We start from the raw sequence: 17,245 nt of genomic DNA, 5'->3' as shown, positions 1-17,245 counted from the left end.
GTCCTTGTGCTGTGTCTGGCCATACAGGCAGTGGTCTGATCATTCCACATTGCCATATAGAAGATACACAGATATAGCTGATTAGTATTTCCAGCCTTTGTGCTGTCTGACGTGTATACTTCCTCCCTTGCCTAGATGTGGTATGATCAGACCATGTCCCTGTATGATCAGTAGCTAGGAGAGCCATATTTACAATTCTCACCACAGGCTTTTTTGTTTTAACACAAATAAGGGTAGAATTTAAATATGCAGAGATTTACTGTTTAACCCCCTTAATAAAAAGGCATATGTACATCACTTGTACTGTAGAACAGGTAGGACAAAATTACTCTGCAGCCTAATAGCTTCCAAGCAATGAAGTCTAAGGAAAGTCACAAGATGGGAGTAATGTATAGGCATGTATGATCATTAGGGACATAAACTTATCAAATGCTGTAGCAGCATCTTTCTGGAAAGTTGTACCCACTGACTACTTCCACTTTATCTGCTGCAAGTTTCTTTAGCATTGAACATTTAAACAACACAATATGATAGAATTGTAGCTGTAGACCAACCAATGCAATACTCATGGAAAAATAAAATGCAGAAAGTATGGTGTATAAAGTATTTTATTAATCCAAAGACTGCACGTTGCAAACAATCCTAGGATGACCACCTTCACACTAGGGAGGAAAGAAAACACATTTTAGCCCCATTTCTTAGTATTGTGACAAGCTAGTGAAAGATCAATCTCATGCACATTAAGTACTAGTGTAAAAAGTTATTCCAATCCATCTTGTGTTCATAAAATTGGGGGTAACTTACTGAATGCAAGGAGTGTGAATAACCTATTAATGTCTGCAGTACAGAATTACTGTTCTAAGCGTGCAGATTTGGGCTTTGCACATAAAATCCACATACAGTGATAACTTGGGAGACTAAACTACAATGATTATCTCCTCTATGAAAGACCACAGCACACATGTAGTGCCCACAGTATCCCTAAGAGGATTATGATATTGGTCACAGCGTAAGGACAGTTGGTTTCCAGCCAGAAAAGCCCTCTTTGATGTGACCACTAGGGCAGAGACTTTCCATACCTTCAATATGATGTACATTTATCCTGTAATGGAAGCAAAATTGTATTACTGTAGGTCTTTTACAGGAGAAAACAAATCAAATATTAGCAGCATTATCCTTCAGAAGTCACTGTGCTGTATCCAGCCACAAGTCTTTTGAAGTGTTACTTTATGGTCATGTCCACAGCAGACTACAAACCAACAGTTATAGCCGCTTTGGTAATGACCACATTTTTGAAGCCACTTTATAGTACTGGCTGGAATCTTAATCTGACAATAGGTGTAACTGTCTTTGCCATTGTTATCATGACTATGGGATATTGGGGTGCTTATTAGACACCTATGAAAAGACCACCATGAGGATGCTGCCCTTCATGCATCCATAAAGATAAGCAATTGATACCTAAAGAATATGTCTGTACTTGAATGCAATATATGTCTAATTGTCCACAATATCTTTATATGGAGATTAGGAATAGGTTGAATGGACAGTCATCGTGGAATGGGGCACCCACTCGAACCCTATGGTGTGTGTAACTTATGTCTCCACTGACAGATAGAGGACAGAGTTCCCTGAGGGATAATTAGGATGACTGCCATTACAGTCATGGCTAATAGCCCGCACAGGTTACTATTGAGTGTTCTTTACCCAAGATATCGCTTAGTCTGGTTTGTTATTATAATGTCTGTGGGACAGTATTTGAATTTTAATATTTAAGACCTGAAATTGCCCACAAAAGCAGAACAAACCAGGTGAGCACAGAAAAAGACAGATGTGCATATGTAATTAATTGGGGACCGATGTATTTTAGCCGTAAGTTATGTAACTGCAGCAATTAGCAGTAATTTGTAATATTTACCTGATTTGATGAAACCCCATTAGACATCTGCGAAGAAAGAAACAGGTTAGTTCTGAAAGTCAGCACTTTACATTGAATCACTGTCTCAGCATAAAACCAGGTTTACAAACACAAAAGGCCTGAAAACCAATGATGCCACTTGCTGATTTGCTATTGCACTGGTTATTGAACACCACAACAGGGAGAGCCATTGGGTGCAGATACCATACAGTGCATGAGGGATCTGGCCACCACTTACCTCAGTGTCATTATGCCAGTCCTTAGGGTACAGTGGTCCCAAAAACCTGTTAAAAAAAAATAATGAATGTTATGAACAAGGACAGACACTGGGGTGAGTTGCCCCACTACACTTCAGTGACCAGTCCTGCACGTCAGCTCTAGTCAGATTTCTACGCTTTGTTCATACTTAGGTCACACAGCAGTTGAACTGAAATCATCACATGAACTGAAGGAGAGAATCCTTTATTCCCATCTATAGTTGTATTGATAAAACACTTACCACCAGCAGCTTTGCAAGTGTCAACTCCCACATACTGCACAGCTATACATCAGCTCCAAAGGCATCAGTCTAGAAAAAAGATAAAGAATGCATAAGCAACATGACCACGAAAACACACCACAAGTGTACAAGACAAATTTAGTGTTATGCAGTTAATAACCTACTAATACAGTTTAGCAGGCAAAGCTAACTGCAACCTTTCTCTATGAGGCGTTTCCAACGATTTGAGAATACAGCAACACCCAATCGGATAGACCTCAATACAAGTCACTTCACTACATTTTACCATCAAAATTTAGTTGGGATTACAGTGTTAGTCCTCAACCTCACAATAGCCTGTAATGTCCAGGATGACAAAAGTCAGCCCCATAAAGTCATGCATAACAGCACTATAATGTACCTATCCAGTAAACCTCTAAAGAGGTGGTTCACTACAGTAGTGACCATCTTTGTTAACAGATTCAGAAGGCTTTTTGTAAATACCTTTGTTGCCAATTCAGCTTCTGAGCGGTGCTATTGCAGTCCATTCCTCCCATGAACTGACCCCCCTCAGGGCTCTGTGGACTCTGATCTGGTCATGTCATGTTAACTCCCAGCTGATCTGACAGCACTGCGTCAGGCCCCAGTCTTCCTGAGTGACTGAGCTGTGGGCTGTTTCACCACTCATTACAGCCCACTAAGGAAGACTGGTGCTAGTCTCTGATGTCAGGTCAATGAGAAGTTGACCTGACATCACTGGATCATAGAGGTCACACGATTGGGAAGAGCAGACCACAATAGCACCATTTAGAGCAGTGTTTCTCAACTCCAGTCCTCAAGACCCACCAACAGATCATGTTTTCAGGTTTTCCTCAAATCAGGTTTTCAGGATTTCCTTAATGTTGCACAGGTGATGGAATTATTCCCTTTCTAACATTGAGGAAAACCTGAAAACATGATCTGTTGGTGGGTCTTGAGGACTGGAGTTGAGAAACTGGTTTAGAGGCTGAATTTTACAGAGATGTGGCCACTACTGTAGAATAGTGAACCACCTCTTTAAATGAGAGTAAGCCAAAGCATTGCCTCAGCTGTCAGAATAAGCACAGGTGGTCCGATCAGGCTACACCACCCAAGACGAACAGCCCTCAAAGTCTATACTCACAGCATGATTACTGCCACATCCATCTGCTTGGTCCTACAGTATGTAACAGAAGATTTTGGTTAGATTTTATAGAATTAAGCTACATTACTTTAAAGTAAACGTTAACTGTTCAGAAAATCTTATGTCAGTCACCCCAAATCAGAGCAGTTGAACATTAATAATCATCAGAACAGCCAGCCAAGCAACATTGGAGCAAAAAATTAAAGTGAGCCATCTTAACAGACTTGTTTACTCAAGAAATTGGTCACAAACCACAGTCCGTAGCCCCATGCCCATCTGGCCAATAGGTGACCTGGGACAGTGAAGGGAATGGGCAACAAAGTGACCCAGTCTTCATTAAACTACAAATTTCTAGGGTGGAAAATGCTAAATACATCAATCGCATCTCAACTTAAAATATAAAAGTCCATTACCTTAGTCATTTTTCTGACTACAGCTGCACCTATGAAAAATAAATAAATAGAAATTGAGATACACACACACACACACACACAATCTTTCTGCAGGCCTCAAACAGTAGCTGCAGACAAACACTGATAAGGCAGGGTGAAGTGCCCCAGGGTGCTAAAGTGACCCTTTGCCATATGCTATACATATTTTAATCACAATTTGGGGCACTTTATTGACCTCCACAGGAGCACAGCTCCCCAGCCTCATGACCTCCTCCTTGCTCTGACAGTTAAAAACCAACCACCTTGTTCCATTGCTGGCCTGATCTATGGGCTATCTACTGCACATTAACATTTGTAAGTTGCCTGTGTTTCTTGAAGCTATTTCAACACTGGCTTTGCAATTGCTTTTTGTGGCACCTCAGCCTCCAGCATTTTTTTTTTTAATTTGTACTCTCCAATATAGCATCAAGGGACTTACTCACAGAAACCCCTCAGAATGACCAGAACATGTGCACAGCAATGTTATTTCTACATTGCAGTGCAATGTTCACTTGTGATTTTGCTGTGTTTTTTCCCCAGGTAAACTTCACCTGAACAAACAACTCATGTGCAAATATCCAGGAAAAACCCTTAAAATTCAATATTTTATAGTAGATCTGATAACCCAAGCGTCAAACGATGACATCAAATAATGTCCCTTCCCATAAGTAACACAACTCCTACAAGTCAAGTAGTTGTGGGTTGCAAAAGAAGGTTTTACTCTTAGCACTTCTGTCATGTTTGTACCTAGAGAAAAGCCAAACAGAATAAAGGAAATGCTGTTAACCAAGCAAATATTGCATCATGCCCTATGAAATAAAGTCCAGTGTACCTGATGGGATGTGAAACATACAGGCCATCCACCATTCGAGCAGACTGCTCCATGATGCCCCTGACTGCAGGCTGGGTACACTAAGCCAGTTTACTTGCTTTGCAGCCTCAGTGAGAAGCCTGTTGTCCCCATGTAGACAGTAAAGTATTACTATGTAATGCAGCTTCAGCTTGTGTCCCTGCCTCCTGCTGGTGATCACTTCCACACCATCAGCTCCTTCAAGCAGAAGACAGGCTGAAGCTGAGGACAGTTCAGAATGGAGGGAGGTGTCAGAAGCCATAAAGTATCAAATGACCATGTGTCATGTAAGATTGCATATTCTTAGATGACAGACAAGTGGCTTTTCAGCAACATTGAAGTATCTCCCACTGCTCGCATGACAGTACCCCAACACTCGAAATTCTCTTTAATGCAGTTTGAGATGAGTGAAATGCAAGTAATGCAGCATTCATGTGATAATGACAGGAAAGCTAGGGTACACTGCATCAACATTGCCTGCCTGGGAAGAGAGCCTATTACTTACATGGGGGCACTGGCAACAAACGGAGGTATCCAGGAAAACAATGTTTCCCAGTGGCTTGGCATGTTAGGGGTGCTTCACACAGATCGCTACCGAAATCGCTGCTACGTCACTGTTTGTGACGCAGCAGTGACCTCATTAGCGATCTGGCTGTGTATGACACTGAGCAGCAATCTGGCCCCTGCTGTGAGATCGCTGCTCGTTACACAGCCCTGGTTCGTTTTTTTATTGTCGCTCTCCCGCTGTGACACAGATCGCTGTGTGTGACAGCGAGAGAGCGACGAAATGAAGCGAGCAGGGAGCAGGAGTCGGCATCTGGCAGCTGCGGTAAGCTGTAACCAGGGTAAACATCGGGTAACCAAGGTGGTTACCCGATATTTACCTTCGTTACCAGCCTCCGCAGCTCTCACGCTGCCAGTGCCGGCTCCCTGCTCTCTGCACATGTAGCTGCAGTACACATCGGGTTAATTAACCCGATGTGTACTGTAGGTAGGAGAGCAGGGAGCCAGCGCTAAGTGTGCGCGGCTCTCTGCACATGTAGCGACATTATGATCGCTGCTGCGTCGCTGTGTGACAGCTAAGCAGCGATCATAACAGCGACTTACTAGGTCGCTGTTACGTCACAGAAAATGGTGACGTAACAGCGACGTCGTTATCGCTGTCGCTATGTGTGAACCCAGCCTTAAACAAAAAGCTGTTCACACCTCCCGGGAGCAAATACTGTGTGGGTTAACACTGGCAGGAAGTGAATGCCATGCAAAGTGGCAGCAGGACTAAAGAGTTCATCCTACCAATGCAAATGCAGACCATGGAGTGGCAGGCACTGGGAGGAGGAGTATAGCTGCACTTATTTAATAGCACCACTCCAGGAGGTACTTTTAGCTTACCGCAAGGGTAGTGCTTTAAATTCAGGTCCTCAGCAGTCTTAGGATATGTGCCCATGATCAAGACTAAGTGTCCTGGACGCAGCAGGTCCTGACCTGCAGGGCTGCAAGTCTCCTCTACAGAATGCAGGAGACCGCAGCTGTCAGTACCCATGATCAGGGTTCAGTGTGCTGCGGTCTCCTCGCTGTGTTCTCCCTACAGAGGACGCATGTGAATCCTCAGCAAATAATTGTCATGCTAGGGCTTGGAAAGACCACAGGTTAGTGTTTGCTGCGGGGGAAAAAAAAAAAAAAAAAAAAAAACACCAAGTACAGTGGGCACAAGATTTCTAGAAATACTGTCCACTATGCTTTTAGTGTACAACGCAGAAAAAAAAAAATTCATCCAAAACGCTGCAAACACTGATCGTGGCCACGTGCCCTTAAACTCAACTTCTACAGTCCTGTTTTCACCGATGCCCACATTCTCAGTCACTGCTGCTCTAGTTACATGGAGCATGCTGAAGGCCTGATTCTTAAGGCCCCGTCACACAGATAAATCTTTGGCAGATCTGTGGTTGCAGTGAAATCATGGACATATTGTTCCATTTGTACACAGCCACAAACCTGGCACTGATTGTCCAGAATTTCACTGCAGCCACAGATCTGCCGCAGATTTATCTGTGTGTGACAGGGCCTTCAGATTTGCACTGAGCATCACATGTAGAGAGGGCTGACTAGTGTGGGGAAACTAGTGGCCATTTGCATTTCATGGATGGACTTTAGAAACCCCTTTTACTAAAGACCTGTTTGTGTGTCCAATGTAGTAACGGAACTGAAGCATTAGTGGCCACAACGATTTAAAGCTCATATAGGCTTTTCTCAAATACCTTCTGTGGTATATTCTGCCTCTGAGCAGCGCTATCAGTCCGCTCATCCCCATCACATGACCCCCGGGCTCAGTGACCCATAACATCCAGTGATCTCATGTCAACTGGAAGTTAACCCAACATCACCGAGGCCTGAGTGATTGGGCCAACTGGAAGACGACATGACATCACAGGATCTGAGGTCACGGAGCCCAGGGATCACTTGATTGGGATCAGCAGACTGCAGTAGCCCCACTCAGGTAGAATTTACTACACAAAGTATTTGAGAATAGCTATCTTTAGGATCTTTACAGCAATGTGGCCACTAATGTCAAGTAGTGTCCTTTAATAAAAAAATCCAAAAAAGCAAATTCAGCTCACCGGCTTGCTGTAGTCCCACTCCACTTCCAGGATACAGTGCACGGTAAGGCTGAGGCAGCCAATGTCAGCTGGCCCAAAAAAGTAGTAATCCAGCACGATCCTCAGTATATGAAAAATGTAATCTTTATTCTCTAATATTAAAACTTCAGGGACATACAACAGGTAAAATAAGGTATGGCGCTAAGAACAATGCATTTCGATGTGTCTTAATCACGATTAAGATATCGAAACGCAATCTGAGCTCCATAATGTATTTTTCCAGCTGTATGTCCATGAGGTTTTAATATTGGAGAATAAAAATTACACTTAGAATATTATACTGAGGATTGTGCTGGATTACTACTTTTTTGGACCTCGTTAAGATAGGCAGACAACTGCTGGTGGATCAGGGGGCACAGGGAACCTGACACCAGTTTTTACAAAGAAATCAAAAGTGTCCCCTTCTGCAGCTCCTGGGCTGCATTCTATGAAGGTGCACCTTGTGCCCCGACTCCCCTTGCAGACTCCAAAAAGAACGTTATAAAACAAGTTACGTATGACAATTACCTGTGTGGCTCAGATGGGAGTGTGCATTTTCTACTCCTGTCCCTCCTTGTGGGCTTGTTCACCATCCTCCTTTCTTGATTGACGTGTTGACAGTCCCCATCCATGCTGCTCGGCCAAATGTCACGCCTGCGCAAACACCTCAACGGGGCGTGCGCGAGGGAAACTGTTTCCTGCTCGGCCCATGATTGGGCAGAGCAAACTGCACGAGCCAGGAATGACTATGCACAGGCACAAGATATGGCCAAGCAGAGTGGACGACGACAGCAGCGTCATATCAATCAAGAAGGGAGGACGGCGAACAAGGAGGGACGAAGCAGAAAATGAGCACGCCCATCTGACCAACAGATTAGCTTATGTAATGGTCATGTTTAAGGCCCTGTGCGCACTTACCGGATTTTGCCACGGATTTGCTGCATGTTTCGCTGCAGAAAATGTTCATAACATCTCTGCAGTGAATCACAAGCAAATCCTATGGAGAAAAAAAATCCTGTGCGCACTAGGCAGAATTTGACAGCTGCATGTTTTGCTGCAGGATTCCCGCAGCAAAAACAAGTGCATGTCACTTTTCCGCAGATAGCTGCAGGTTTTCCCTAATCTAATGTAAAAATCACGCAGGGAACAGCTTGCAGAAAAGCCGCACCAAATCCGCAACAAAACGCGACAATCCGCATGCGGATTTGGGTGCAGATTTGATGCGGATTTTTTCCGCAGGTGATAAGATCTTTGAGAGCATGCGGAATTTATGCAAGGAAATCTCATTTCCCAGTGCGCACATAGCCTTAAAGTTATTTTCAGGGTCTGCAAGGGGGGTCAGGGCGCAAGGTGCCCCTTCATAGAATGCAGCCCAGGAGCTGCAGAAGGTGACAAAAACTGGTGACAGGTTCCCTTAAACATTAAGATCCAGGAAAGTGTTCTTCTGCAACCTGTACAATGTTTGCCCTAGACGAGGAACCCCTTTAAATAGGTGATCAATCATTACCATAGTAGTGCACTGCTACAGATGCCTATAATGAGAGGACTAACATGGCCACAGACTCTAGAGGGCAGTATATCCGTGGGATACATACGGACTTACCGGGTCAGGGGACATGATCCACCGGGAACAGCATGTCACAGGCCGCACACATATTGGGGACAGACACCTGAAGGGAGAGAACACAGTATGAGAATCACCATCGGAAACCGTACACCCCATCCACAGCCGGCCAGAGCCGCCTCTTACAGCGCCCCCCGCGGGTGGGACATGTGCCAGGCCTCATTGTCATCACTGCAATCAGATTACATGATGGAAGCAAAACCTGGCAGTCCATATTGCCTCGCTGTACACCAGAGACACATCATGGGAGACTGCGCCCCATAGGAACGAGGCTGCAGCGGCCACATAACGACACTATAACGTGCAAGACACCCAGAAAGCAGCAGTGACACCGGGCACACTGCACAATGGACCCTCACCTCTCCTGAGCAGGCGGCAAATGAGAGCGAGCATGGCGTGTGCGGGACATTTATAGTCCGAGAGGCGCCATCGTTCTCGCGAGAATTTGTTCAAGCGGCAAATAAGATAACGCGAGAATGAGGTGTTGCTCACACAGCCGGGCGGTGATGTCACTGCGGGGTGTTAGATAGGGAGGGGCAGCCCAGAGGCGTCCCGCCCCTCAGCCTGTGCGGATGGTACAGATTGCGCAGGCGCAGTCTATGTGCTGTGTCACAGACAATCTCTCATCACTTCACATTTATGTCCCTGGGAAAAGAAAGGAGCCTGGAAACAACACACATAAAAAAAAGATTAATTTTTAGGTGAAAAATCAAACCTTTTTTGTACTATAAAAAATACACTTAAAACATGGCTTCAACTCTGCGCCAAACACACATCAATAAAGGGGAAATGTATCAATAGGAATGAACAAAAACACAATAACCTGAGATTGGCATAGTATAATTTGGTGCAGACGTGCAGAAAACTTGCAGATAAAAAACAGCATCTATGTTGTGTGTGAACATTGCCTTATATACCTGTATGAGGATTTCTAGGGTAGTTCAGGAGACACACAGCCAGTCCATACTTGGACTAAGGGCTCGTATAGTGGAACCTCCATTAACGAGTAACCCAGTTAGCGAGTATTTCACTTAATGAGCAAAGCTTGCTGTAAATTTGTAACTCAGTTTATGAGCAATCTTTGCCGTACAAGCAAAATACTCACCGCACACAGTTCCGGCTCCGTACATCCACCGCGCTCTCACCCACCCTTACAGTCCGCACATAAACACACAAACACACACGCACATATTATGCTCACCTTACCTTCCGTTCCATCGCCGGCCTCATGGATCTTGTAGTTCACCGCTAAAGGATGTATATCGGGTAACCATCGCGACGAGGAAGTAACTTCCGCTGTCAGCCGCTACGCAAAGGCAGCGCGCTGACCAATCAGAGGCAAGCGGATCCTGCCTTTGACGTCAGGGCTCTGGCAGCGGAAGTACCTCCCTCGTCGTGATGGTAACCAGATACACATCCTATACCGGTGAACTACAGGAGCCAGGAGGCCAGCGATGGAATGGAAGGTAAGATGAGCATAATATGTGTGTGTGCGTGATTTTGTGCGTGTTTGTATGTGTGTGGAATGGAACAATAGGGAACCAGGATGGGACATTTAACAAGTTGTGGAACGAATTGTCTGCATTGCAATGATTTCCTATGGGAAATCTTGCTTTGCTAGACAACTAACTTGGTTAACAAGCACACTCACTGAACAGATTATTCTCGTTAACCAAGGTTCCACCGTATTTTCAGTTCCTCTGCTATTTGTAAAAAACATTTGATTGTACTCTGCCCAATGTTGTCTAATTCTTTTCCTCAGACCTTGGGGTCCAAGAATTGAAAATCACAGCATGCTTGATTTGCCACTGAGAATTGGATGCCACTCGGCCATTCAAGTCTATTTGTCCGTACCAAAAAAAATTGGACAGTACTCAGATGACATCTACAAAAGAGTTAGGAGAAAGGCGGGCATTACTAAAAGAATTCCATCAGATGTATATAAATAAATAAATATGAGACATGCATCCAAGGACTATGCATTAAGGGCGCTTTACACGCTACAATAAATCTTACGATGTGTCGGCGGGGTCACGTCGTAAGTGACGCACATCCAGCATCGTAAGTATGATTGTAGCGTGTAAAACCTCCGTGCAATTGCAATTGAACGAAAATCCGTTCATCCATTCCTCAAAAATTGAACGTGCGGTTGTTCAATGTTCCCGAGGCAGCACACATCGCAGTGTGTGACACCCCGGGAACATTGAACGACAGCTTACCTCCGTCCGCGGCTCCCACCGACAATGCGGAAGGAAGGAGGTGGGCGGGATGTTTACGTCCCGCTCATCTCCGCCCCTCCGCTTCTATTGGCCGGCTGACACGTGACGTCGATGTGACGCCGAATGTCCCTCCCACTCCAGGAAGAGGACGTTCGCCGCCCACATCGAGGTTGTATGGACGGGTAAGTACGTGTGACAGGGGGGTTAATCGTTTGTGCGGCACATTCAACAAATTGAACGTGCCGCACATACGATGGGGGCGGTTACGATCGCATATGATATCGTATGCGAAATCGTAACATGTAAAGCAGGCTTTAGGCACAAATAATGGACAGATCACAATTGAATGTGGAAAAGAAAGAAAAAGGCGCAATACAATGTCTGTGATGTGACAATAATTTTATTGGACCAAGTGCAATATGGAAGAAAAATAATAATAAAATAAAAGTGAGCAAGGAATAAATAGACCAAAAAAGATGCCACCCCTGAAAAGATATATCACACAATGATAGATAGCAATTATACACAAATTACACATATGTAGAACCAATAAAGGACAACAAATTCACAAGGGAGGTCCAATTATACCTCTGCGACATGTCTGCAATACATTATTGTGCAATTAATGAATTATATGCAGTGCTGCTTCATATTATATTGCAGTGTAAATCTGCAGATTGGGTTAAAGCCCTCCAGGGGGTGATGGTAATATTGCATACTGGACACACAAAAACTGACTAAGGCTAGTTTCACACTTGCGTTGTGTGACATCCGCTGGGTCCGTTATTGCGTCGTTTTGACGCATCTGTTTTTTTTCTGGTGTTAACGGAAGAAACGGATCCGTTATTTCACAGGAATCCGTTAACGGTTTTCTGTGGAAAAACGGATCCAGTGCTTCCGCTGCGTCCGTTATGCGTCCGTTAAACGGAATCCGTCGGATCCGTTTTGCTTTTTTTTTTTTGGGACAGCCCATTGGGAGTGCCAGACATTTTTGAGACATATATACATGTGTTCCAACCGGCCATCTGTAGAGGCTGCCACAGAAAGAGGAGAGATGGATGTTATTACCGGGAGGATCGTCCAAGCGTACATCGATTATTCTTATCAAGCAAATGCTTTGGCGTTTTACATTGCTGAAAAGGAGCGGCAACGTAGGAGGCGTCGCCTTCGCCGCTTCTGGGTCCACCCCATCAATGATGTACGTCTATCCCGTGGCCTTTTTACAACCCTCTATTTAGAGCTAAGGAGCCATCCGGACCAGTTTTTCCTATACGTTCGAATGTCAGCGGCGATGTTTGACACCTTGGTGGAGCGGGTGGAGCCTCTCATCCGTCGCAACGACACGTTTTGCCGGCTGGCAATAACTCCTGCAGAGCGTCTTATGATCACTCTCAGGTAAGCCCAAAAATTGTATTGTGCTACCCATCATGTGATGTAATGGTTGTTTTTTGTGACCGTTAACTAATTGTTCTGTTTTTATTTTCCAGATTTTTGGCCACTGGGGAGTCTTACTCTTCGCTGTATTATCAGTTCCTGGTAGGAATCTCTACTATTTCCGGCATCGTAAGCAACACTTGCAGTGCATTATGGGATTCCTTAAATGTAGAATACATTCCTCAACCAACGCAACAACTCTGGATGTCCACAGCAGCCCAGGTTTATGAAATATGTGACTTCCCCAATTGCTGCGGTGCGGTGGATGGAAAGCATGTTCGGATAGTGAAGCCAGCAAACACCGGATCCGAACACTTCAATTATAAAAAATTCTTTTCGGTAGTCCTGATGGCTATTGCCGATGCCAATTTTAAGTTCCTGGCAGTGGACATAGGAGCCTATGGAAGAAGTAATGACTTCCAGGTTTTTAAAACCTCTACCATGGGCGGTAATCTTTATGGAGACCAATTCAGCTTCCCACCACTAAGCCCACTTCCCCAAACGTCTGGTCCACCCCTGCCTTTTGTCTGTCTTGCTGACGAGGCATTCCAATTGGACAAACACCTTCTCAAACCTTATTCAAGTCGTGTGTTGTTATACGAACAGAAAATATTTAATTATCGTTTGAGTCGTGCACGGCGCATGGTTGAGTGCGCGTTTGGCATCCTTACGGCTAAGTGGAGAGTTCTGACCACTGCCATAAATGTAAAAGTTGACACCGTGGATGATATCATTAAAGCCTGCGTTGTGTTACATAACTATCTGTTAACCAATGGAGTTACCCCAGTAGAAGAGGAACTGTCAAATTGTAATCTGCCAGACTACACCAACATTACCTTCCGCAGCGGTAGGGAAATAATTACAATCCGCGACCAATTTGCTGCCTATTTTGTTACTGAAGCAGGGCGACTGGAGTGGCAGGACAGAATGATTTGATGTTTTATTTTCTTTATCCTTTTGTTTTGTATATTTGTTTTATTTCAATACTTTTACTGAGAGATTGTATTAAAATTACAATATTGTATTTTCTAACACATGCTTTTGTTTTTGCTACAGTTATGTAATGCATAACCTGTTTAACATGTTTTTAGTCATTTTCACAAAATTTGTTATTTCATTAAAAACATGAGACAATATATAAGTTGAATAAAAAAGAATTTTATTAAATAATACACATTAAATTTTTTTTATAAATTAAAGTATCTATGTGGGGTGGAGATATCGCTCGTGTTGCTCGCAGGACTGACCCCTTCAACATGCGGTGTATTCAGAGAGGATGGGGAGGGAGAAGGTTGGACAGTTGAAGAAGGTGAGGGTGTGGAAAAACAAATGGAAGTTGGTGGAAAAAATGGTGTAGCAACAGGAGATGGCTGAGGGCTGGGAGATGGCTGAGGGCTGGGAGATGGGTGATGTACGGGAGGTGTATAGGTGGGTATTGCAAAAGATGGTTGGGTTTGGATTAAGAGGGGTGAAGAATTAGAATGATGGTATGGGGAATGGAGTGTAGGTGTAGAAGACAGTGATGAAGGACATGGACTCGGGACAGGAATGACATGTGGAGACAGGGAATGGAGGGATGTTTGGAAAGGGTAAGTATGCTGGGAAGGGATTGTGTGCTGGATGGGTAGTGAAGAGTGGTAATAATGGGGAGGGGGCTGGTAATGGGCAGGGGGCTGCATCGGGGCCGGGGGCTGCATCGGGGCAGGGGGCTGAATCGGGGCAGGGGGCTGAATCGGGGCAGGGGGCTGAGGAGGTGCTGTGGGATGAGGTGGTGCAGTGGTGTTAGGGGTTAGTGGATTCAGTAGCATAATAGCATTCTGGAAAGCCCTCATCACATGTATTTGCTGTTCAGATGGTAGGTTTTCCAGCTGACCAATTACTGAATGAAAATAATGCTGGCTAGGTGTCTGTCTTGCAGCTGAAACCACCTGATCCATCTTGCTGGTCAACTCCTGTAAACTATAGTTTATCAGGTTGAAGCCAGCAATAATTTGGTCAGATAATACTTTAATAAAACTATGGATGGATGCATTCAGATGTAAGAATTCGGCGCTGCCCCTATCCTGTCCCCTCTGTCGCTGTCGCCCAGAACCTAACACGGTTCTAGTATCAGGAGCGTCAGAGGGGTTGGATAAGGGAACACCTACTCGCTGACCAGCCTCATGTAATGAGGTCTGCCAGTATGCTGATGGGCAGGGTGGGTAAGATGGGAAATATGGGAGTGTAGATTGTGAGGGATCAGAGGTAGAGGTGGACGGGATGGAGGGATCAGAAGAAGAGGTGGAAGGGATGGAGAGAGCAGAAGAGGGATCACCAGACATGTTGGAGGGGTCATCGGTACCGGTCACTTGTGGGATCACTCCAGGAGGGTGATGGCCGGATGCAGGCTCCAATGTGTTCGTGAATGTTCTGTGTGAAGAAAAACAAAAAGGAAAAAGAAAAAAATCAATGAAAATTAGGTTAGCAACTTTTCACTGAAATGCTGTTGGAGACAATTTTTTGACAATTAAAAACATTACAAAATCAACCAAAAACAGTTTACTTACCGTCTTGGCAGCATCGTGCTTCTAAGGAACGCAAAAGCTCTGGCATATCCTGATTGGGAGCCATTGCGTCCTGCCGATCCACTTGGAGCCTGCATCTCCAAGTTGTAGTCCCTCCTGAAGCGATCACGTAGTGACCGCCACCGGATTATCAGACGTCGCACTGAAAATAAAATAGAAGCACAATGTTAACCCTTGAATAGGGAATTTGACAACACCGATTTTTGAAGTAGTTTACTTACCTGCTTTTGATTTTGTCCTTTCATTGAGATCCTCCCATCCATCTATTACTTTGGAGGCAACCTGTTCCCAGAGCCGTCGGGTGATGACAGAATCAGCATGGCGGTGGTCTTGCATGTCACACAACGGCTGCCGGGCATGGACGAGGTTGATGAGGAGGTCCACGTCTATACCCGTTTCCCCCTCCCATCAGATTCCTAGTCCTGCTGCTGTTGTGAATCCTGTGGCAAGGACAAAAAAAATATAAAAAAACTTGATATTAGTTATAATGCATTGTACAAATTTTAGTTACCCAAAAATGTTCTACCAAAAATACTCACACGCTGTTTACCACCGCCGCACCCTCGACGACCCCGGGAGCCCCTGGGAGGAACTCTAACACGGACAGGCAGTGCAACCTGAAAAAAGAAAAAATACATTACAGATAGACAAATGTATAGTTTTACTTTTAAATATGTCAGGCATGATATGGTAATGATAGCAACTGATGATTTTTGGGGAAACTTGTCGTGTTAGCATGTCTGGTGTAATGGTTATGATGTCATTGTTGTGGATACACTTACATCCTGTGAGCCTTCACCACTATTTCCTCCACCCTGTCCTACTTCTGGCACCCCCGGTTCGGCTGCTGCTTCCTCCTATACCCAAATTAAAACATTGTTAGTACTAGTTGTATTCAACATATTAAAAAAAAAAAAATGTACTTGAACGTTTCACCTCCACTCGCTGACACCTTTCAGGGGGCTGTCATCAGAAGACATTCTGGCTGGGCTGGCGCTGGTTGCTGCCGCTGGTTGGGCTGGCTGGGTTGCTGCCGCTGGTTGGGCTGGCTGAGTTGCTGCCGCTGGTTGGGCTGGCTGGGTTGCTGCCGCTGGTTGGGCTGGCTCGGTTGCTGCCGCTGGTTGGGCTGGCCGGATTGCTGCCGCTGCTTGGGCTGGCCGGGTTGCTGCCGCTGGTTGGGCTGGCTGGGCTGGCTGGGTTGCTGCCGCTGCTTGGGCTGGCTGGGTTGCTGCCGCTGGTTGGTGTTTGATCTATTGGAGAAAAAAACAACACATTAAAAAAATAAACAGCTTTGGACCACTCACCTGTTCAGTTGGGCTGAAGAAATACTTACATGGGTACCTATAAAGTTGGGCGTCTGGCTGGCTGGGTTGCTGCCGTTGGTTGGGCTGGCTGGGTTGCTGCCGCTGCTTGGGCTGGCCGGGTTGCTGCCGCTGGTTGGGCTGGTTGGGCTGGCTGGGTTGCTGCCGCAGCTTGGGCTGGCTGGGTTGCTGCCGCTGGTTGGTGTTTAATCTATTGGAGAAAAAAACAGCACATTAAAAAAATAAACAGCTTTGGACCACTCACCTGTTCAGTTGGGCTGAAGAAATACTTACATGGGTACCTATAAAGTTGGGCGTCTGGCTGGCTGGGTTGCTGCCGTTGGTTGGGCTGGCTGGGTTGCTGCCGCTGCTTGGGCTGGCCGGGTTGCTGCCGCTGGTTGGGCTGGTTTGGCTGGCTGGGTTGCTGCCGCAGCTTGGGCTGGCTGGGTTGCTGCCGCTGGTTGGTGTTTAATCTATTGGAGAAAAAAACAACACATTAAAAAAATAAACAGCTTTGGACCACTCACCTGTTCAGTTGGGCTGAAGAAATACTTACATGGGTACCTATAAAGTTGGGCGTCTGGCTGGCTGGGTTGCTGCTGCTGGTTGGGCTGGTTGGGCTGGCTGGGTT

At 45.3% G+C, this 17,245-nt stretch overlaps 1 long non-coding RNA gene and 3 other non-coding genes across 4 annotated transcripts; all 4 read right to left on the bottom strand.

The window, feature by feature from the left end:
• Positions 1-578: 578 nt before the first annotated feature.
• On the bottom strand, positions 579-9,533 carry LOC142290277 (uncharacterized). The gene is made up of 9 exons (XR_012750259.1): positions 9,456-9,533; positions 9,076-9,142; positions 3,972-4,000; positions 3,559-3,591; positions 2,418-2,486; positions 2,157-2,202; positions 1,919-1,945; positions 1,080-1,102; positions 579-662 (listed from the first exon to the last, which is right to left on the bottom strand). It is a non-coding gene; the product is annotated as an uncharacterized LOC142290277 (long non-coding RNA).
• On the bottom strand, positions 1,997-2,133 carry LOC142292823 (small nucleolar RNA SNORA8). The gene has a single exon (XR_012750842.1). It is a non-coding gene; the product is annotated as a small nucleolar RNA SNORA8 (small nucleolar RNA).
• Positions 4,641-4,770, bottom strand: LOC142292844 (small nucleolar RNA SNORA40). The gene has a single exon (XR_012750862.1). It is a non-coding gene; the product is annotated as a small nucleolar RNA SNORA40 (small nucleolar RNA).
• On the bottom strand, positions 9,242-9,370 carry LOC142292827 (small nucleolar RNA SNORA1). Its single transcript, XR_012750846.1, has one exon. It is a non-coding gene; the product is annotated as a small nucleolar RNA SNORA1 (small nucleolar RNA).
• Positions 9,534-17,245: the final 7,712 nt, after the last annotated feature.

This window comes from Anomaloglossus baeobatrachus, chromosome 2 (genome assembly GCF_048569485.1).
Source record: "Anomaloglossus baeobatrachus isolate aAnoBae1 chromosome 2, aAnoBae1.hap1, whole genome shotgun sequence".
In the NCBI taxonomy this organism is placed as follows: domain Eukaryota; kingdom Metazoa; phylum Chordata; class Amphibia; order Anura; family Aromobatidae; genus Anomaloglossus; species Anomaloglossus baeobatrachus.
The sequence above is the reverse complement of the archived record's forward strand: the minus strand, read 5'-3'. Positions and strand labels throughout refer to the sequence as shown.